The sequence below is a fragment of the Pinus tabuliformis genome, chromosome 8 (assembly GCF_031772625.1).
Source record: "Pinus tabuliformis cultivar Carrire ecotype Pingquan chromosome 8, CPIR1, whole genome shotgun sequence".
Classification (NCBI taxonomy): Eukaryota; Viridiplantae; Streptophyta; class Pinopsida; order Pinales; family Pinaceae; genus Pinus; species Pinus tabuliformis.
In genome coordinates this window covers 957,965,307-957,990,611 of record NC_142294.1, presented here as the reverse complement: position 1 = coordinate 957,990,611, position 25,305 = coordinate 957,965,307, and positions in this window count along the sequence as shown.

Sequence of the window (25,305 nt, the reverse complement as noted above, 5' to 3'; positions counted from 1 at the left end):
TCTATAATCATCTGAAGATATCAATAAAGAGAAGCATTCTACAAATTTTGTGTCTTTGTTTCCTATTAATGCATCTTGTCTTATTGTGTATGAATTTAATTTACAATGCTTATGTGATGCATGAATTATGTTGGTTAATTGAACACAAGTAAGAATATTTGTTTACGTGGTGCTAACTGTGATTGTTTAGTAAGATAAATAAGACACTTAAGGTAATTTGGGAATCTGCATGATACGCTGCTCTAGCAGCATGAAAGTACTTGAACCATAGGTTCGGGCTACACGAAGGTCAATCGTACTCCTCCGTGGAGGTACCGAAGGGTGGAATAAGAGGCTAGACAAATGAAGCCCTAGAACTTAACGACCTACGTGGAAGCAAGAATAGGAGGAATAAAATGACATCACGACCATCTCAAGGTGTGGAAAATTGGTTCCAGCATCCCCCATACTGCTTCAGGTGAGACTTCGGTCCACACTCCACGAGATGATGCTGAAAGGGTGAGTAGTGGAGGGATTTGTTTGGCTAACTAACGCTAAACCTGGGTCAGGCCCCATGCAGTCAACAATGCACAGTCCTCTTTTCAAAAAAAAGCAAAGGCAAAAGAATAGAAAGCCTTCCTGCACAGAGAGGTGAAGTATGCAACTCCACTGAGGTACTGACCAAGCGCGTTGGCAGTGGAGCAATGTGTTTGTCCCTGCGTGACTCCGCCAAGGTACTATCCAGGTCTGCTAGAAATAGAGCAACACTAGAGATGAAAACTTATACTCTGGAAATTTTAAACTCACAAGCCAAACTAACCTTCATGATTTTGAAACACTATGATCAAGATGAAACTTATTATTGTGTTTGAATGAGTTGGAAAAAGGTGAACCATGTCTGTCGATGGGTAAGTTGGGAAATCGAAGTCACCCACACAATGATTCAATCCTCCTTAATGAATTGAAACAGAGAAGTTGGTATTCAACCAGTGTGTCACCAAGTGTTACACAAGTATTGTAGTGACTGCAACACCCTCCAAAATTTTGGCCTACATCCAATTTCAGAGCCTTCCTTGTTTTTTCCTTGATGATTCCAAACACTCCGTCTCATCCCATAATCTCGTGTCAAGTATTTACACCCTCTTTGCTCGACCATTCATTGGTTGTCTTTTAGCATGTTAGTTGCAATGTCATTCTTGTGGTCTTGTTCTGGATATGTTTAAGGTCTGTCTTTGTGTGTAGAAGTTGTGTTCGCTATGTAATCATCTATCACACTCACACATGAATTTTTATGCAATGTCATGCAAGTGTCATCATAGTCGTTCAATGATCTATCTCAAGTGTCTCACTTGTCACTCTCACCATTTAGTTAGTCACACTGAGCATATGTTGTCTTGTGGGTTCGAGGTGTCTTATCGTTGAGTGATGTTGAGTGTGTGTTCACAAGGTCATGTATACACAAGTTCACTCACTCACACACTTAACCATTTTTCCGAAGATCTATCGACCGAACCACCCTCCATCAGCCGAACCTCCACTGAGCTGCATTGTGTAGTTTCAGCCCTCAATGACAAGGCACTGTTGCCCAGAATTACACAAAGATTGAGGCTGCCCTCCAGGCAGTCTGCACTACACAATCCTGGGATCAACCTAGCTTACTGTCACCCAAAACAACATAGAAGTTGACGAAGAATCTATCTCAGTCTGTGCTTCCTGCAGGCCTATCCATCAAGCCTCCCGCTAATCAACTGGAGAATTTGATTAGGCAGTGACCTAGGGCTGCACTGATCCCAAAAATTTCGTAGAAGCTGTTAGTGTGCTTGCCTGCATTGATTGAAGAAATTGCATATACATGAGGGATAGGCACCTGCTGCCGGTCACTGCAATGTCTCTGGAAATTGTGCAATTTTGTCAGCCAGTCCCCCTGCCAACCTGCTTGCCACTCCTCCTGGAAATTGCACAGATTTCATGGACAGGCCACCTATTTCCTGGCACCCCACTCAACCCAAAAACTGTGCAGACATGTCCTGCATGATAGCCTACTAGATCTACGCAGTTCTAGCCAGCAAGCTCTCCTAGCCCGCTCCCGACCTCCTCTAGAAATCGGCGTAGTTTTCACTGTCAGTGCCTCCTGCTGCCCACACTACCTTTCCAGAAAAAATGTGCAATTCTGGCTCCTAGCTGAGCCAGACCTCATGGATGTCACTGTTGTCCAAACTGATCAGCCCAACCTCTCAATGACCTTTGTGTAATTTTTATTGCCAATGCCTCGTAGCCTCGCATCCTGGCTTAAATGTGCTATGTGCAGTTTCGGAGCCTTGTTCTCTCTCTCAGTCACTTGCACCCAAGAGAGAAATTTGATGCATCATGATAGACTAGGGTATTTTTGGATTTGATGCCATCTCATCATGAGTGATTGCAGATGCAGGTACATGGATGAGACATGGTGCAACGACGAACAGGATGCACAAGGAGTGCATGCTAGGAGATGTGTTCATGAATGGATGAACACATGAAGCATGCCAAGTACCAACGAAGGGGATACATGCACATGCAACGTCAAGCAAACAACAAGACCATAGAAGACTTTGCACCCCTTGTCATGCGGGGGTGAAGCTATGATACACCAAGTTCACACTCATCACACAGTAGCACTGCATCTCGACATGGACACTACCATCAACATGAACATACAAACTCTAACATGTTGAGTCATGTCATGAGTCATCTCAACCACATCACTACTGTGGGCCACACTACTATAATCAATGTAAGGTAACATGGAAGTCTAAGAGACCCACATATGAAGTTGAAGAGTCATGTCATTTAATGAATCATGTAAGTCAAACAATAATGAGGGAATTCGAAGAGTCACAAGGGTCAAGTTCACCCTTGGTTATATATACACCTCATTTGTACATGCAAAGGAATTTTCACCTTGGCTCCTCCCTGTTGGAAATAATACTGAGAGGGGGCGTGAATCAGTATTTACAATTCAATAATTTTTCATTTCATAATCATATTTATATACACTACTTCAATGAAGTGAACTTGCGTGTGCCTGCAAGTGTTATTAAGGAAACCAATGTATATCTAGTGAACTTATGATTCAGTTAATTCATCATGTCTTGATCTTTAATCAATGCATCAGTACTTTATTAAACACTGACTATGTGCAGTAATAACATAATAAACCATCACACATAAGAAACACACAAAAACACCAAGATTTAAGGTGGAAACCCAATGCGGGAGAAAAACCACCTGCTACTATTGTCTTTGTCTTCTTTTTAATATAAAGAAAATATGTTTACAATCTTTTAATGGTGTAGACTCATACTGGTATGCAGGCACCCATCTGCAGAAGGCTACAACCTTCTCTCATTCTCTAGCTTCTACTTGAAGGGAGCTACAACCCCCTAACTCTTGTACTAGCCAATATGTTTAATAGTATGTAGGCATCGGCCTACAAAAGGCTACGAACTTCTCTCTTCCTCCAGGGGCCACGTTTCATAAATTTTCAGACTAGATACTCCTAGTACACAACAACACAATATGAAGGCCACATTTCATCAAATTTTCACACTAGACCCATTAGTAACATTGAAGCTCAAACTCAATAATAATTGCATCAACCAACAATCAGTCAATCTGAATAGTCAGATCACTATCACCAGAACACTGTGCTGAAACCAAAAACCTGCATCATCATCCAGAACCAACTGCAACCTCAAAAATCATATGTCAGAATGTATATGTTACTTTAATGAAGCCAACATGTGTTTATATGATACTTCCTTTAACCAAACCTGTGTATACCTCCAAAACTACTTAATCATAAAAACATCAGAATCAAATTGTATCAACCAGTAACATTATGAAGATCTATTGTCAAATTACAGAGATCTATACAGACAACACCAAAGATCACCCTTCTCACTTAATAAATCAATCAATCAAACTCAATCTCTTTATTCATTGAATTCTACTTTCAGATCTAAGAAGACAGCATTGATAGACAATAGTAAAATAGCAGCACTGAGTAGATAGATCAGTCATTTATGAATAAAATACTTTTCATTTTCATACACTACTTGGAAGAATCGAACCAACATGTATACGCACCTTCACCAAGGTGAACCAGCGTATGATCTGTAAATACTAACTCAAAACTTCACATCTATTCCAGACTTTAGTCATACCCAGATCATAACATTTATAGGATAAAACATGCGTCAGTATTTAGATCTAGCCCAACAATTATTAGATCATACAATGATAAGTCATTTCAGGTCTCATGATCATGATCCAACACTGTATCTAAAGGTGCACAATATATTTTAGATCATATCATAACCATATCCCTTACAACATAAAATATACTTCAGATAGAAGTATTCATAGAAAACTCTTTCACTTGCACACTTGCCCTTTGATCTTCTCCTCCTTATATAGTTTTTGGCCTTTCTCAATACCTCGGACCAAAACAAATCTTAGAACCTGTGGTATTCTTGGACGAGATCAAATAACTATTACTTCGCTCAATATTCTAGGCTAATACCATGGTATTGACCCTTGGTATTATTTAATCTTAAATTTCCTTGATTTTCCAACCCATACACGTTTTTCCTCTTGTGAAAGTGTGTGCATATGTATACACTCCTTTTGTACCGTGAACCCGCTTGTATATGCTACTTTGACAAGATGAAGCTGTGTATACAGCTTAAACTACATTAAAACATCCTTTTCCTTCAACTTCTTGATTCTGATCAGTAGTCCTTTGTTCCAACTTCCTGTTCTTCAGTACCATTTCCCTGTTACCTCTGAATTGACCTATTTCAATGTGAGTTTCCCTTTATCAAATTTGTACTAACCTGTGAGTGAGTTTCCATCAAGGACAACACATGTACCATAATCCCAACAATATCCCCCTTTGGACTTGATGGAAACCATACTGTTGTTTATTATGTCAAGTTGTAGAACTTGTTGGATATATAAAATAGCATCGAGATACTATCCCCCTTTGACATCAAGGCCAAAGGGCAGACCAAGATATTCTCCCCCTTTGAGATACACTATGTTGTCCATGTTCCCCTTGAGTACATGCAGAGTCTGCAGATATATTTTCAAAAGAATAACATGACTCTATAACTCAACTATGTGAGTATGACCTTCCTATCACCAATGACTCATACATACATCAATCACCCAACCAAGTGGGGATATACCAAATGTTCATACATGCCTGAAAAAGTGCAATTATTTCATCATCTTTCCTATGCATAGTGGGAGTACAAATTACATCATATGTCCAAAATAACTCATTAATAGACTATGACAGAAAGAGACATATTATTACATCATGACCTTTATAACAAATGATATGAATATCTAAAACCATAGATGAATTCAACAACCATGATGCCCACAATGTATAATGTTTTTGAAGGATAATGCTCCCCCTGAACTTGTGCTACCTATGAATTATCAACAAATCATTCATCAAGGAATCTTCATCAGGGAAATAAACAACAATGAACAAGGCATATTAGTAGACTGTAACCATCAATATCAAGCTGAACATCCATGTCAAAAACTAATTTTGAGTCTGACCCACTGTTTTTCTATTAGAAAAAACATATACGCTCCTGCAACCACATAAACTCGCATATATACATGATTCTTCTTCATGAAACCCACGTATAGGAACCATTCCTCTAAAAACTGGATTTAACAACAGGATGGTGCAAAAACTACTCCCAGCTTTTGTCTTAGATATTCAGATGTTTCTCTAGGAAGTGGTTTGTTAAATATATCAACAACCTATTCTTTGGAGGGAGCATACTCCAATTTAACCTTTTGTTCAAGCACTTTATCTCATATAAAATGGTACTTAATGGGTATGTTCTTGGTCTTGGAGTGCATGAATAGATTTTTCGAGATACTAATGGCACTTGTATTATCACATAGAATGGAGATGGGTGGAGAACATGTGATTTGAATATCTTGCAATGTTTGCATCATCCATAGTAGTTGTCTGCAGCAAGATGCAACAACCACATATTCTGCTTCAGTTGTAGATAAGGCAATCGAACTTTGTTTCTTGTTGAACCAAGACACTAACCGAGATCCCATATAGAATGCACCTCCACTAGTGCTTTTTTGATCATCAAAATTTCCTTCCTAATCCACATCTGTATATGCATAAAGAGTGAGATCTGTATCTTTAGGATACCATAGACCAAAGTCTTGAGTTCCTTGGATATATTTGAATATTCTTTTTACAGCCTGAAGATGTGATTCCTTTGGATTTTCTTGGAACCTTACAACAATTCCTACTGCATGCATGATATCATGTCTAATACCTATTAGATAAAGTAGACTTCCAATCATAGATTTGTATGTTGGTTGATTTACTGTAGGTGATTCATCATTAGAATGGATACTACATCATGTTACCATTGGATTACATTTTGTTTTAGAATCTTCCATTCCATACTTATTCATAATCTACTTGAGATATTTAGTTTGTGAAAGAAAAATACCATCTTTTGTTTGTTGTACTTGTAGACCAAGAAAATAAGTTAGTTCGCCAAGTAAGGACATTTCAAATTCTTGTTGCATAACAGAAGCAAAGTTCTGACTCATAGATTCTTCATTGCTACCAAAGATGATATCATCAACATAAACAACAATAATTAGCATTTTATCATTCTCAATTTTTGTGTATAAGATGTTGTCTGCAGATCCTTTTGTGAAACCTTGTTGTTGTAGATATTTGTCAAGATGATAATATCATTCACTTGGAGATTGTTTCAGTCCATATAGATCCTTTTTGCGCTTTCATACAAGTTTTGCATCATTTGCTAGAATGAATCCTTCTAGTTGTTCAATATAAACTTCTTCTTCTAAATCCCCATTAATAAATGCAAATTTTACATCCATTTGATACACTTTGAATTTTCGAAAACTTTAAAGGGCAAGAAACATTCTGATGGCTTCAAGTCTGGAAATAGGTGCAAACGTTTCCTCAAAGTCTATACCTTCTTGTTGAGCATACCCTTTACAAACAAGTCTTGCTTTGTTTCTAATAACCTCTCCATTTTCATTCAACTTATTCTTGAATATCCATTTTGTTCCTATCACATTTTTATCATGCGGTCTAGGAACTAATTCCAAAGTACCATTCTTTTCAATTTGGTCAATTTCTTCATCCATGGCCTTAACCCAACATTCAGATTTCTAACTTCATTAACTTTTTATGGTTCTATGGAGGATAGTAATGCTAGATAACTATAAGTTCCTACAAGAGTTCTTCTTGTCTGTACTCCAGACCCTTTTTCTCCTAGAATTTGAGATTCTGGATGATTCTTTTGAACATACCTGGATGGAGTATTTTCCCTGTCAGTTGTATCTTCTTCTGATGCTTCATTGGTTTCTTCCTGTTAGGCCCCTATACTACTAGTGTAACCCCTTATTGTTATTAGTACAACCCCCTTATTATATTGATGTACCCATGTAGTGCCCATGTTGTTACTCTTGTGCCCCATAGAAGCCCACTAGTTATTATTGTGCTCTTACATTATTATTGTTATGTCGGCTCTGATTATGTTATGCCCCCTTAGACTCCTATATATAGAAAGGAGGTATTTTCATTTGTATCATCCAAGAATTATTCATTTATGTAATGTAAAGGAGGTTGCCCCCTCGAAGAGGCTGAATTCTAAGGCATTGATCTATCTTTTCTATCTTTTCTTGAGTTGGTTTCATAACATTTGGTATCAGAGCTTTGGATTCTAGGGTTTCGCTGCTCCAAACAGGTCATCGTGGCATTTTCGCTATAACTCTTTTTCTGTGACATTTCAGAATTCGCAAAAAAAACCCATTTGAGAATAAATCGCGCTGAACCTTGGGTCCGAATTTCAGAGCTTTTTGCGTGATATTTGCGGAGATATGATCTGAGGAAGTTGGTCTTTTTGCAGACTCCTGAATTATATTCAAAACAGGTGACCTGGGGAAAATCGTCATAACTTTCTCTCTGAGGATCGGATTGAAATTTCGTAAGAAGGTACAGAAAGAGGACAGATTGTAGTTTCTTGTATATCTTTTTCAGAAGCAAAGGTCGAAAAATTGACACGTGGCACTTCATACAAGTTCGCTCTTCTGGAAAGGTCTATAATCAGGTCATCTTAGGAGATTGTGCATAACTCTTTCTTGGAGAATCCAATTTGGATCAGACTAGTGGCATTGGAAAGAGGACATAGAGGGCTACTACAGGGAGAAATTTCAGAACTTAAATATCCGAAATTATAGAGTTATAGTCGTTGCCAGATCGAGATCCTAAAATCAAGAAAAAGCAAGATGAGGAAGTTTGATGGCAAGGATCCGGTAAATTGGATACTTCAGATGGAGCAATATTTTGATCTACATGGTGTACCACTGTTACAAAAGGTATGTATTGCATCTTCATATTTAGAACCGGATCAATTTTTATGGTATAAAGGGCTTTGTTCTCGTAAACAACTTGTTATGTGGTCAATTCTCACGGAGGAAATGATAGCACATTATGAGGATACAAAGAGCAACACCTTCTTTAGAGCAACACCACAACAATTGAAAAGAGTAAAAGGGCTTTGTGACATATTAGAAAGTAAAATTATGGCAACAAGGAGGTCTACCCCTCACAAATATAAAGATGGAAGTGTTGTTTCTCCAAGTCTTCCAGAACCTACAAGGGTTACACCACAACAATTGGAAGAAAAAAGAGAAAAAGGGCTTTGTTACAATTGTGATAGCAAATGCACGAAAGGTCATAAGTGTGCCGAGAAGAAATTATTCTACATAGAGTATGAAGAGGATGAAGAAAAGGATCAAGAAACATCAAAAGAAGAGGATATATGCCAGGACTCAACCCTAGAGAAAGAAGAAAAGAATCAGACCATATCTTGTAAACTATTAACAAGAAAGACCACTCCTCAAACTCTCAAGATAGAAGGACATATCAAGAAGAAAAAGGTGAAAGAAGTGAAAGATCACGTCAAGAAAGAAGAAATGAATCCAACCATATCTTGTAATTCATTGGTCAGAATTACCACTCCTCAAAATATCAAGCTAGAAGGACATATCAAGAAGAAAAATGTTCAAGAAGTGAAAGATCACATCGAGCATCAAGAAATGCATCTGACCATATCTTGTAAAGGATTGGAAGAAATTACCACTCCTCAAACACTAAAGATAGAAGGACATATCAAGAAGAAAAAGGTTCAAGCAGTGAAAGGTCACATCGAGCATCAACAGCAAGTTCTCCAACTTTTAAAGGATAACGCCACTTTGGTGCAAAATCAAATGAAACATCAGGTAGATCAACATCATAGTGAAAAATGTTTTGATGTTGGTGATTGGGTATTTTTGCTGCTACATATAAATAAAACTATTTATGAGAAGGAAATGTGGGCAATACTACATGCACTTAACAAATGGCAACCTTACCGAATGGGAAGACTCTTCAAGGATGAGGATGTGGAAGCATTGTTTTGTGCTATTTCTATTATCCAACCAGATGGGATAAACGAAGCAAGGGATGAATGGAAGAAGGACAAATAAGTATGGCCACTTATTCAAAAGTTGCAAAAGATTCCAATGCAAACAATATTGCTAGAAATTGAAGAGGAAGGAAAAATCATATTGGAACCTGGAGTAGTCACAGAAACAAGAACCCGACAGCTACGAAATCAATCAATTTCAGAGTATCTCATCAAGTGGAAGAACTTACCTGCTGAAGATTCCACATGGGAGGACAAGAATTTTATACAGAAGCATCAAGAACTACTCAAGCGTTGAGGACAACGCTTTTTGAAGGAGAGGGGCATGTTAGGCCCCTATACTACTAGTGTAACCCCTTATTGTTATTAGTACAACCCCCTTATTATATTGATGTACCCATGTAGTGCCCATATTGTTACTCTTGTGCCCCATAGAAGCCCACTAGTTATTATTGTGCCCTTACATTATTATTGTTATGTCGGCTCTGATTATGTTATGCCCCCTTAGACTCCTATATATAGAAAGGAGGTATTTTCACTTGTATCATCCAATAATTGTTCATTTATGTAATGTAAAGGAGGTTGCCCCCTCGAAGAGGCTGAATTCTAAGGCGTTGATCTATCTTTTCTATCTTTTCTTGAGCTAGTTTCATAACACTTCCTCTATATTATTTTGATTTGATACGAGAAAGCATTCGCTGCCTTCCTCATTGTCATCTTCCTTTGTTGATTTCATATGTTCCAGATTTTTGCATGCTTCATCAATTACTACATCAATGCATTCAAAAAAAATTCGAAGTCTCTTATTATAGCATTTGTATCCTTTACTTCTAGATGAATAACCAAGAATAATTCCTTCATCTGCTCTGGGTTCAAACTTACCAAGTTTCTCATCGGTCTTTTTGATGAAACATTTGCTTCCAAAAAATTTGAAGTGTTTTACAGTAGGAGGCTTACGATACCAAAGTTCATATGGAGTTTGATCACTATTTACCTGAACATTAGCTTTGTTGAGAATATTTACGACAGTAAATGTGGCTTCACCCCAGAAGGTGGAAGGAGTTCTAGATTCATCAAGCATAGCTCGAGCCATTTGTTGAACTGCTCTATTCATTCTTTCCACCACGCCATTTTTTTGAGGAGTTATGGAAATAGAGAACTGTATTTTTATTCCATGTTGTTCACAACAATCAAAAAATTCATTTGATATGAATTCTCCTCCTCGATCAAATCTGAGACATTTGATTTTTAGATCTGATTCATTTTCAACTAAAGCTTTGAAGGCTTCAAACTTTTCAAATTCTTCATATTTATGCTTTAGTAAACCTATCCAGCACATTATAGAAAAATCATCAATGAATAAGATAAAGTATTCTTCTCCACGAGGTGACTTTTTCCTTGTTGGCCCACACAAATGAGTATGAATGAGTTCAATAGGCTTACTTGCTGATCCTTCTTTGTCACTGAAATGAACTCTGGTTTTCTTACCAACTTGACATGGTTTGCAGATGGTATTTTCTGGGATGCTGATATTTGGAATATCACGAAACGCCTTGAGCCTGCATGCTTTTCTTATTTAAGAAAATCTTAGATGCCCCAATCTTTTGTTCCATAGCCAATTCTCTTCTGCTTTTCTTAGATAGCATTATTTTTTACCTCCTTTTAGAATATATAGATTGCTTGGAGTTCTTGTATCTTTTATTACGATATTTACTATATCAAGCTCACGAACCACACATCCATTTGATCAAAACACAACTTCATTTCCTTGATCACACATTTGACTGACACTCAACAAGTTATGCTTTTTACCATCAACATACATAACATTTCCATATTTAACCTTTTCTTTCAAATAAACAAAACCTTTACCCTTAATGATAGCTGGTGTGTCATTTCCAAAAGAGACATTCTTTTCCTTTTCTAAAGAATTATATGAAATGAGTTTATCTTTATCACCTATCATGTGTTTAGAGCATCCGTTATCAATGTACCACTAATTTTCTTGTCCTTCTGCAAACAGAGCTATGCCACATCTTTCTGATTGAAATTCCTTCTTTCTCCATACCTTGGAATTTGATGATGTTTTCTCCTTTTGAATTGTTGGCCAAAATTTTCTCCTACATTCAGATTCTTCATGACCAAATTTATTGCAAAATGAACATTCAATTTCATCTTCAAGAGGAGAAAAGTTATTATAAGAACTTTTCTTGATTCCTGTCACGCTCCTTTATTTTCGTGCTTCTCTAGTCATTATAGTTTTGTAAGAAACACATTGAGCATCCTTATTCACAAATTTATGGCATGAAAAACATTTTCCATTAAAGAAATTTTTGTGATTATAAAATCTTTTGGTATTGTTTATCTTTTGGTTGATGCTTCTATTGATGTTTACCCTTGGAGTGAAATGAGCATGATTTACCTGAGGAGTACTTTTAGGCTTTTGTTGAAGATTGACGCATTGTTCACTGGTCTTTGCTGCATCAAGATAGCTTCTGGTGATGGCTGACAACTTTTGTGATTGGGATGTTCCTTTAGTATATCCAAGACCGGTCTTTATAAGAGGATAACTTTGAACCTTGATCATTTCATCTAAAGTTTCTGATCCTTTAGCAAATCTAAGATTAAGATATTTTGTCTTCTCAAGTTCTCTTCTTAGACTAACTACTTAACATTATAATTTTTCATTGTGCTTTTCTCTGTCAGTGAGTTGATGTGTCAAAATGTCTATGACCATATTCGTTTAGTGATTTCTTCAAGAAAATCTTCCTCTTCTAAGGCATCCATAAAATCATCATTGTCATAAGCCATGAGTAGTTTAAAATCTTGTTCAGATTCATCTTCATCACTATTAGACAATCCATCACTATCTTAATTAGTATAATAACTTCTTCTGTTAACAAACTATTTTCTATTACCTTTTGCAGACTCCTTTCCTTTTTCATGATTATCTTTATGAGGAAATTTAGCAGCATAATGGCCAAATCTACCACAAGAAAAACATTTGAATGGAAGCTTACCTATGAATCTTCCGGAACCCCATTGAAGCTTCTTTACAAAGTTTACCTCATCTTCTTATGAAATATATCCTGATTCATTGAGATCTTCCTTTTCTTTTCCCTTTGTTGAAGCTTTGAAAGTGGCTTCTCTAATGTCTGATGGACTTCCTTTCCTCATTTCAAACGCAGTTAAAATTCCATGAAGTTGAAAAATAGTAATAGATTCAAGATCATGTTTTTCTTCTATGGCAGATACTTTTGACTCAAATTTAGAAGACAAAGATCTCAAAATTTTCTCTACTAAAGTAGCCTCCTTTATTTCTTCACCCAGATTATTCATACGATTTACAATCTCATCTACTCGTAAAAGGTAACTAGCAATACTTTCATCACTATGAATTTTGAGAGTTTCATATTGAATTATGAGAGTTTGGAGCTTAGCACATTTTACCTGGGAGTCTCCTTCATAGCTCTTAATGATTTTGTCCCATATTTTTTTAGCTGTCTTGAGCGGCATGACTTTGAAGAATTATGATTCTAACAGACTTCCCAATAAAGTATAGACGGCTTTGGCATTGGTCTCATATAACTTCTTTCCTAATGTATCTGTGGGTATTACTACTGGAAATTAGTATCCTCCTTCCACAATTTCCCAAACATCAGCTCCAAGCGACTGAAGATAGGCTCTGGTTCTTATCTTCCAATATACTAAGTTGTTTCTGTTGAAGATTGGTGGTCTGATAGATCCCATGCCTTCTTGATTGTTCATCTTGAAAGATGTCCCTTCAAGCGCTAAAGCTTCTTCTAAAGGACCTACTCAGATTCCAATTGTTGGAAATAATACTGAGTGGGGGATGAATCAGTATTTACAATTCAATAATTTTTCATTTCAGAATCAAATTTATATACACTACTTCATTGAATTGAACTTGCGTGTGCATGCAACTATTATTAAGGAAACCAGTGTATATCTAGTGAACTTATGATTTAGTTAATTCATCATGTGTTGACATTTAATTAGTGCATCATTACTTTATTAAATAGTGACTATGTGAAGTAATAACAGAATAAACCATCACACATTAGCAACACACATGAACACCAAGATTTAAGGTGGAAACCCAGTGCAGGAGAAAAACCACTTATTGTTGTCGTCTCTGTCTTATTTTTAATATAAAGAAAATATGCTTACAATATTGTATTGGTGCATATTCATACCAGTACACAGGCATCCACCTGCAGAATGCTACAACCTTTTCTCATTCTCCAGCTTCTACTGGAAGGGAGCTACAACCCCCTAGCTCTTGTACTAGGCGATATGTTTACTAGTACATAGGCACTGGCCTACAGAAGGCTATGAACTTCTCTCTTCCTCTAGGGACCATGTTTCATAAATTTTCAGACTGGATACTCCTGGTACACAACAACACAATATGAAGGCCACGTTTCATCAAATTTTCACACTGGACCCATCAGTAACATTGAAGCTCAAACTCAATAATAACTGCATCAACCAACAATCAGTCAATCTGAACAGTCATATCACTATCACCAGAACACTGTGTTGAACCCAGAAACCTGCATCATCATCCAGAACCAACTGCAACCTCAAAAATCATATGTCAGAATGTATACGCTACTTTAGTGAAGCCAACCTGCGTGTATATGCTACTTCCTTTAACCAAACATGTGTATACCTCCAAAATTACTGAATCATAAAAACCTTTGAATCAAAACTGTATCAACCAGTAACATTATGAAGATCTACTATCAAATTACAGAGATATATATAGACAGCAAAAAATATCACCCTTCTCACTTAATCAATCAATCAATCAGACTCAATCTCCTTATGCATTTAATTATACTTTCATATCTAAGAAGACATCATTGACAAATAGTAGTAAAACAATAGCACTGATCAGATAGATCAGTCATTTCTAAATAACAAACTTTTCATTTTCATAGCTACTTGGAAGAGTCGAACCAACATGTATACGCACCTTCACCAAGGTGAACCAGCATATAGATTGGAAAATACTAACTCAAAAATTCATAGCTATTCCATACTTCAGTCATACCTAGATCATAACATTTATAGGATAAAACATGTGTCAGTATTCAGATCTAGCCTAGTAATTATCAGATCATACAATGATAAGTCATTTCAGGTCTCATGATCTTGATCCAACATTGTATCTAAAGGTGCATAAGACATTTCAGATCATATCATAACCATAGCCCTTACAGGATAAGATATACTTCAGATAGAAGTATTCATAAAAAAATATTTCACTTGCACACTTGGCCCTTTGATCTTCTCCTCCTTATATAGTTTTTGGCTTTTCTCAATATCTCAGACCAAAACAACACTTAGAACCTGTGGTATTCTTGGACAGGATCAAATAACCGTTACTCCGCTCAATATCGTGGGCTAATACCATGGTATTTACCCTTGGTATTCTTTAATATTAAATTTCCTTGATTTTCCAGCCCATATGTGCTTTTCATCTTGTGAAAGTGCATGCATATGTATATGCTCCTTTTGTACAGTGAACCCGTTTATATACGCTACTTTGACAAGGTGAACCTACGTATACAACTTAAACTACCTTAAAACATCATTTTCCTTCAACTTCTTGATTCTGATTAGTAGTCCTTTGTTCCAACTTCCTGTTCTTCTCTACCATTACCTTGTTACCTCTGAATTAACCTATTTCATTGTGATTTTCCCTTTATCAATTTTGTACTAACCTGCAAATGAGTTCCCATCAAGGACAGCACCTGTACCATAATGCCAACACTCCCATATAGCCTTGAGAGTCTGTAGTCTTTTCTTTGAGGAGTGAGCAGTGGCTCCAATGCCCCGCTATTGGGGTTAGTGATGTATGGTGTAAATATGTGTCTTGGAACTTTTGCTTAATTCAGAATCCAATTAACAAGCTAACACATTTTCACACATGAATTGTATTCATTTGTAAGACTATTCTTTGGACGCTTGCAATGCATGTTACTTTAACCTATACTAATATAGTTGAACTATTTCGGTGGTTTTAGTGCATATGTTGTTGGAAATGTGTTGTATCAGTTGTTATCGTTGTCTCACCCATGTGGACTACTCCGCCGGATACTTAACAAATTCATTCTTGTAAACTTGTTATAACGACCGTCGCACTCTTGTGGACTATTCCGTTGGGTGTTGTACGTGTTATCTCTTCACTTTATGTTTGTGATTGCCGCATCCGTGTGGACTAACCTACCAAAAGTTGCTCATGTCCTGTGTTGTTGTGTGTCTCTAACTGAGTTGGGACTATTCCCTTTCGACTTGAGACTCACTCCACCCTCTCCCTCTGCAGTGAAAGAACTTAGACACAAGTTACAGTAAGCACTTACGAGGCACACGAACCTCATTGTTTGAAGACTAAGTATACCACTCTCATGTGATGACAAGCAAGAGCTAAGGCATATATTTAAGATAATGGCAATTGGGCCATCATACCGAATGGGACTCCTACACCAACGGGTGTGAGGTCTAGTTGGGACTTCATATCAGGGAGATCCCCTGAATGTTGGTGGATCCAGCACCGTCAACATAAGGCATTCATAAAATCAAAGTAATCTAACTTTCAAAAGAAAAAGTCTATTTGTAGAATTAGATAAAAACATATAGAATGAAATAAAAAATCACCATGATCTATTTGCAGTTAGCTCTATTCTCCCAGGAACATGGTAGAAAACTACTCCATAAACTCATTAAGCTAAACAAAAAAATATTACATCTAAAACTAGAGAATAACAATCTATGTAAAAGGAAATATGAGGTATTTATATGTTATTCCATCATAGATTGGACATATACTCTAAGGGTCATTTTTTAGAATGCATAAGGACCACTTATTTATACATAAACTTTATTTGAAACTACGATAACCAATTATAAATTTAGATCCATGTCTCTCATGTGGTTACTACCATTTGCTAATGAATATCTCTAAATATCTTCTCATGAATATCTCCAAGATATTTGAAAACAATCTTCAAGATTCTTTCCATATCCAAGATAATTGATTAATGATCTCAAATCCATGATGAATCTTCAATGGTTAAAGAAGAAATTCGACTTTGAAGTTTAGTGATAAAAAATTGCATTGTTGCAAGCTCCAAATGTACTTGTAATCATCACCAAACTTACCAAACTTTCAAAGATAAATGAAAACATGTTATTTTTCTAATATATAATCATAAAATTACTTAAAATACTAAAACAAATGCATTGAAAAATATTGAGCCTAATCCCAAATATAAGCCTAAAATAGAATAAAACATGGTTATGGGAAGGTGAAAAAGGTTTAAAATTCAAGAGAAAGGTTGTGAAAAGATACTAAAAAAGATGTGAAAAAAAATCATTTTCATGGTTCAACACATGTCAAATATGATAGTTAATTTATATATATTATAGATTCTAATTAATTTATATGTGCTATAAATTATAATTAATTTATATGTACTATAAATTCTAATTAATTTATATTTCAACCCAAAATTAGTAGATACTTGTGAAGTGCTTTACACCACATATGTAGTTTTAGATTCTTTATAGTAGATGAACCCATCCTATATTATATAGCCCATCCTAAATTATATTATCATTCTGGAATGAAACATACATGTTAATTTACAAACATGCATTCAAATTGAATTATTATCTATTATAATTAAAAATGTAAAAAGTGTAGGTTATTATCCATATATCTCATCATAGGATTTAGATTAGATGGTAACAATCCCTTATTGTAATTGATTTAAAATGAGCTCAGTGAAATGATTATTATTCTTATAAATCTAAAATTTAAATTCATATATACCACAACTAAAAATACACACTTAAATCAATACAATGTTACACTCAATTAAAAAAACACACTTAAATCAATACACTGTTACACTCAATCCTTAGATTATTATCTTGTGAATGTTGAAATAATATGTTCAAATATAGAATTGAAATGTCCATGTAACAATACCTCGTAGCAACCATTTCAACTATAATCATTGAGTGAATGCTTCTCTTAGATTTTAAATATATTTGTAAATTTCATGATATATAAACTTAAAAAACAAGCAAAGAAAAGGAACTAGAAAAATAATTCAGTTACATACCAAATAAGGGGGGCCTACCTTTTCTGGGATACGTTGCCAAAAAAAATATCACAATATTAAGAAATTATTCAGATACCATAATATGGATCAACTACTTTCCATTGGTATCTAAAATTCATATTAAAAAATTATAGTTTCTAGTTACATAGTATTTTGTAGGTTTTCTAATATTCATCCTACCTTCTTGTATTTCTGAAAAAAGAAAAGCATTATTTAGATAACATATTATCCTAAATATTTGTGATTTGAGTGGTTTGATATTTCCTAATTATAGTTCTTTTATGAGAAATAGATATAGGTAGACTACATGATGTTATATACTCTTGTGATGTTTCGTATGTCTTGCTATTATTGATAGGGGTTTTGCTGGATATCAATTTCCTATTTGATTCAAGAAATTGATTTCATGACATGTTAGTGCATGAAATCATTTGTCTCTCGCAACTATTGGTATCTTCCTTATCTTCACTATTATTTAATATTTTTAGTGCATGCTATATCCGATTATATATCGATCTTGATTTATGTTGATAATTTTTTGACACGATAGCACATGAAATTATTCATCATGATGTCAAATTTGATATTTATATCACTAAAACTTTGTTCTTCATCATTTTCCTTTATCGCCTACATATTTTTGTAACTAAATTTAATTTTGAGTCGACCATTGTTGACATAGTCACTTAATATTTCTGACATTTGATCAACACTAAAGCAATCCCTTTGCCTCTAGGTATTAGATTTGATTCATGCTCTATACTACTAGGAGATTCATCAATTGGTTACAATACTTTAACACCCTATAACTATTGACATCAATAAGTTATAAATAATACTCAACTATTACTAAGCTTATAAAATAAGTAATAATGAGATCATTATTTGTACCTTTATTTTCCTTATTAGTAATAACATGCATATAACATGGACAAAATAATTTAATGGTGGTTGTTTTGGCAAAATTGATGAAGGTTGATATAGGAAAGAGGCTAGTTGGTGACAAAAAATGGTGTCAAAATGGTAGACCAACAACAAACTTCTCTGATTTTGGCAAAGGGAAAGCTATTATGATATGTACTTGTTATAATTGCTCAAATTCTGAAGACATGTACATGCTTCAAATCCTTGTGCTTAGGACACCAGGAAGCTCTATTAAAGGTGGATATCACAATAAAATATATATTTTCTACCTCCAAACCCTCTCTACATGCATTATATTTAAAGGAGAAATGATTTTTTTATACAAAGTAGAGTTTAAGCACCTATAACTAATCTAAAACAAGGTCACCAACTTGATGAGAACCGTCTAGAGTTGTAATTTTAGAGGTTATATTTGGCATTTTCTTCGCCCCCATTTTAGAAAGTGGTTCTACCAATAACACCTTTTTTCTAGTTTGGGGAGGGGAGGGATGTTTAAAACTATGATTTTTTTGAAATAACAACCTTGAAAATTAATGCTATTTTAAATAAGTGGCCCTTGAATTGAACAACATCGCTTCTAGTAGCGCCACATTTCCTATATTTATTTGTTGCGATATTTGAGAGATTAATTCTTCCAGATTTTCCATATTAGAAGTCATTTTGAAAGTTGACATTTCAAATCCATAATGGTATTCCATCTACAAGACATGGACTCAATGAAAAGGATGATGGATCTATATAATAAATACTAAACATGCAAGATGAGGTTAATAACAAAATCAAGCTAGATAAAACCAAAACCTTGTCAATGCAAAAATAAAAGAAAGATGTATGAATGAAGGCATTAAACTTTAATAAAGGAAATATTAGGAAAATAATAAAATTGTAGTATATAGATATATTTGATAACATACAACAAATTTGTATTCAATAAGTATTCTAATAAATAAAATATACATAATAAAAAATATAATACATATTAATGAACTCATATATATTAAAAATTAAATATCAAATGAAATTAATAGTATGGATGTGAATATAATCAATGATATAGAAGAGGTATGTGGAGGACACCAACATCAAGTGGCCCCGTAGTAATGATGAGTTGAACAAGTTATTTATGTTGCTAAATATAATCTTTGAAGACCTAAAATTTTCCATAGAACAAAATCAAAAAATGAGTGTCCCTTTCCTTAATGTGTTTATTACTAGGATATAGGATGGAACTATTGGGAATAGGGTTTTCAATAAGAATAATTATACTGATATCTAGATTCATGCTAACTCCCACCACCTCCCTTGATAGAAGATTTGGATTTTCAACACCTTAGCTATGAGAGAAACAATAATTTCATATGATAGATATATTGATAAAGAAAAATATCACCTAACCATGGTCTTTAGGAGCATAGGGTATATAAATAAGACATCAATAAAGCAATGGAAAAGGCAAGGAGAGGGTCTCTCAATCACAATAATCAAACCTACATTAGGAAAACATATATCCCATACATTTGAGGGGTCACCAATAATAATGTGAAGATCCTAAAAAGAAAGGAATTTACAGCCTCATTCAATCCATTGATAACCATTGGGTAGAGAATAAAGTTTGAAAAAGACTCCATCAATCATCGTCGATATAAAGGGATCTCCAAGGTTGCATTCTCTATGGTAAGTGTTACATTAGATAAAATGAATGATCATTTTAGGGAATAAGGAAAATAATATGAAGTGGACATTAGGAATGAGCTTATTCGCACCTCAACTTCGTCAAAATATTAGTTTAATACTAGGCACCATATGTGTCTTGAGAACACTAAAATGCTCATGAAATAGTACTAGTGTTACAAATGCTTCTTTAGAGAGGCCCTTGAGATAGTAAAGCACCCAAATAATCTTAATACAGATACTGGTTTGGAGGTAAGTAGGATATGACTCCCCTTAATCAACCAATAAGTTTTATTATTTCTATGTCATGTTGCCTAATGTTGTTGTTATAAAATGGATAAATTGAAAGATATTGTTTAATAATTATACATAACTCTAAAGGAACTAAAGAGAAACAATGTCAAATAATAGAGGTTGGAGGAATTTCCAATAGTGTTATTTCTAGAATTGTCTCCTGCTTTTTCCATGTTTTAGGATACTATTTTTCTTGTTGTTGATTCTTAGGGATAATTATGGGGTTGTCATGGTTACGTAATAAGACATGAGAGTATTCCACCTTATCATATTTTTCATCTTCATAATCAACCCAAGTGACAGGAATACCCACTCCAAACACACCTTTACAAAAAGCCTCAAAATTTCTATCAAAGATGTAAGCATGTACTTGAGGTCTTGTATTTCCTATCAATATAGTTTTATTTCTATTGGTTGTGGATTTTGATTATACTCCTAAATCAAATGTCTTATATTTTAGCTATGTTTTGACCCCAGTTCCTCATGGGGGGTGTATGGGGGTTTTCCACCCTATTACTATTGCTAGGGATCTAGGGGGGTAGTGACAATTCTTTGGAGCTGCCTAGGGGGTTTCAAGGGTAGTGCCCCAATAGAGAATTTTTTGGAAACTTTTCATTGTAAAACAATGTAACTTCACAGTCAATATGAATCATTCATCATTAGTTCAAAGATATTACAATAGATGTTATGTTACACTTTTTGGCCCTAGACAGAAACCTCTTTTTATGAGGGAATTGTATTGTGGCTATGTATTATTGAGTTAACATTGTAATTGAGAGAGATGAGACTATGGTATAGAGAAGAGGAGGTTCTCAAAGATGTGTTGTATTTTGTAGTCCCTTCATTTTGTTGGATGGAATAAAAATAAGTACTAGCCATTTATCTGTGGATGTAGTCCAAATCAAGTGAACCATTTATATTGGTGCCTCCTTTATATTGTTTAATTCTATGCTTTATTTCCTTTTTCATTTTAATTTTATTTCTCTACGATTTTATTCCTAAAAACTAGTATAAAATTTAAAGGTTTATTTGGCTCATAAAACTCATAGGAAATGAGGGTTCCTAGTTTGAGTGGGATCAATGGAAGAAGAAGGTTTTAGGGTAGAGAGGTTTAATGGCCAAACTACCAAAGGAAGATTATTTATATCAAAAAAATATGTTTCTACCATTGGGTGGAATAACAAAGAAGCTAGTGGTTGTGAAAGATTAAGAATGAGATATTCTTGATGGAAAATCACTAGGAACAATATGGTTATGCTTGGAAGCATCAATGGATTTCAACATTTTGCAAGAAGAGACAACATAGGGTTTGATGATGAAATTGGATAAACTATATGAAAAATCCTCAGTTTCCAACATGATATTTCTTATGAAACACTTATTTAATATGAAGATGTCATAAGGTGGGTATGTTGTTGATCATTAAAATGAGTTTAACATGGTCACTGATCAATTAAGTTTGGTAGGGTCATGCCAAGGAATGATAACTCCTGAATTGTCATTTTCATTAATGTGAGCATCATTATATGCACGAAGATGAGTGACCCTTGGGATTCATATTCCAAGGTATCTAAATATTCAATTTTTTCTATTTACATATTTTCAATTTTCACCCAATCCTTGAGGATTAGGTATCTAACATTCCCCCTATTAATATGAAGGGTTGTTTATGAATCCAAGCATCATTATGAATCTTTCAAACTTGTCTCTTCTAAGTTATTTGGTGAAGATGTCTGCAATTTTATCATTTGTGGAATAATGTCATAAATGAATAGTCTTGGCCTATATGTCAAATAAAATTATACTTTGTGTTGATATGTTTGGTTCGATCATGGAATTTTGGATTCTTGGCCAATTTAATTGCAGAAGTATTTTCGATTAGAAGAGGAGTAGAGTTCACTTTTTTCTCCTGCAAGTCTTAAAGAATTTTCCTGAGCCACACAATATCCTTTATTGTTTATGCAGCCGCCACATATTGTGCCTTTGTTGTGGAATCTACTAGAACTAATTATTTGTGTGACCTCTAGGAGACAACTCTTGATCCAAGGATCATAACATATCATGAAGTAGATTCTCCATTTTCTTGTTTCCATCACATTCTGGATCAAAATATCCAATCAAGTTGAATTCATGCACATATGAATATTTGATTCTAATGTCTTGAGTTCCCTTCAAGCACTTTAGAACTCTTTTTGCAGCAAGCAAATGTCCTTCACAAGGAATTTTGATAAACCTAGAAAGGATTACAACAATATATGAAAAATCTTGTCTGATAGTGGTATTGTGCTCCACAACAACCCCCCATTTCATAACATTTTATTTACAAAATTATTATATGAAATGGGTCCCTTTAGAAGTCAATTGGTATCAATATTGCATTATTTGTAAAAGGTCCGCAAACCAAATGAAGGCATTATATAAAACCTTTTGAAAAACCCATATTGAATAAAAAATAACAATCTTTTATCATTGCGATAAAGTGATCGCAAGATCGCATATCGCAATGACATAGAAGACGCAAATAAGTGACATATGGGATCCCGCCGATGCGATATCGCTATCGGCTATCGGCAAAACTCCATGCACATCATAAAGCACCCCATGCCATTAGTCCCGACGCGATGCGCAATCGGCAATCGACGATACTTTATATGCAGGCTAAGCACCTTAAGTCATTCACCCCGTTCCGATGCAATTTCGCAATCGGCAATCGGCAATATCCCATGTATAATAATAAGGCGCCTAGATTCTACCCCCGATGCGATGCGATTTCGCTATCGGCGGTCGGGGGTATGCTATCCGTATGTTTATATAACACCTATTCTCCCAATGCGATGCGATATCGCTATCGGCGATCGGCGTTTCAAAATTATCAACATAAAGATTTAAAGTGTTCCCGATGCCTGATTGCGATATAGCGCGAATTTCGAAAAAGCCGTTAAATGGAGAGGTATTATGATCCATTCGTATTTAAAGTTTGATCTCTTAAATAATCCATCACCTGCACTCAACTGCCAAAATATCCATAGCACGCTTAAGCGAGTCATTCAGCCGAATAATGGTGTAATGAGCATTTAAGGGGTGGCAGGCCTTAAACGGCCATTTAATGTATCTGTAAGATCTTCCCATGGATTGGATCCGCAACCATTTTTAAGAGTTAATCTCTTAGCACGCTTTGATTGATATATCTTTCCCGTATTGGATTTTCATTAGCATATCTCTGTGTTACGTTTATTTTCGCCGCTGTGCAGAATTCATCCATAGAAGGAAGCTCAAACAAGATGGGGAAGAAATCTAAGAAGACCGCAGGCGCTTCCACTACACCAGCTGCAGGACAAGCTCTCGTGGACAAGAAGAAGGGCTTAATATCTGATACTACATGCATGGGTCTCACCAAAGTTACTTGGCAAGGCACTTACAACCTAATTGAAGCCGAAGAACCAGTAAAGACAGTAACAGAAGCTACTGCAGATCCTACTCGGAAGTCTGAATGTACTCTCAAGGATTTAGCCGACTCTTTCCTTCACAGAATAGTGGCCAGGGAGCAAATTCTCCCATACACAGACGTAGTGCGGTGGGCGATTCAAGAAATCCCAATCTTGGATAGAACTTTCAGCACTAGAGATGGAAGAATCTTCGGATCGTTCAGGCCGGATGATCTAAGGCAAATGTATCATTTGCCCGAGCCGGAGAAGATATATAATAAAGCGTTCCTGGAGAAGTTTGCAAGCGAAAATGAAGTTGAATCCGAACCCATCCGGGTTTGGAGACAAAATCCAGCCAAACACAAACATGAATCTTCCGGTAAGTACTCGGTTGATTCTCTGGCTTCTCCTTATTGCTATGCGGGAATAATGATGTGTAGATTATGGGGATTGCATGACTCTGCTAATTTTACCATAGAGATGGTTCCTCTAATGGAGGCAGTTGTAAACAGTATAATTATGGATTGGGCCACCATCCTTTCTGACAAATTAGCACAAGCTGTGCGTGATTTTAGAAATCAGACTGTCGTCACTGAAAGGAAAATTCCCCCATTCTATTACAGTGCATATATCTTAGATACACTATGTTTCAATTCTGAATTTCCCGTGCTCGGTTGGAGGTGGACGCCACAAGATCCCACGGCTATCCACATATACCATCAGAAATTATGGAAGTCCTCTTACAAGCACCATCTGTACCAAATCTGCAATGGCTTTATGGTGCCTATTCATTATTCTATTTTTGATAAACCCATTCCCAAGATTTCCTATCAAGCTTCGTTTGATATAACAGCGGTAGCAAGTTGGTTTGGAGAGGAGAGATTTACCTACATAAGATTTTTCGGCAGCCAAGCCAACCCACATGTTCTCCCTTTGTATATACCATATAAACTGCTAGCAAGAGAAATCGCTTATCAGATTATGGCTGAGAGTGTTACACAGACTCTCAAGAAAGAAAAGAAGAGGGGCTGGCCCTCTTTTCCCTTGAGGTGTGGTGTCTATACTCTGCATGATCTCAAACATGCAGAAAAGGAAGCCACAAAGATTCAATCCTTAACTCTGGCGACTATCCCAAATAGGCCATATGATCCAAAGAAAGTTGCCTACAATGCACTAGAACAGGCCAAATTGACAAAATTTGAGCACAAAGAAGATATGTTTGACGACCTATTCGTTTCAGTTGAAACAATAGGTCAGACTAAAGAACTTTCTCGAATGAAATATAATGATGAAGGGCTAACTGAGTTTAAT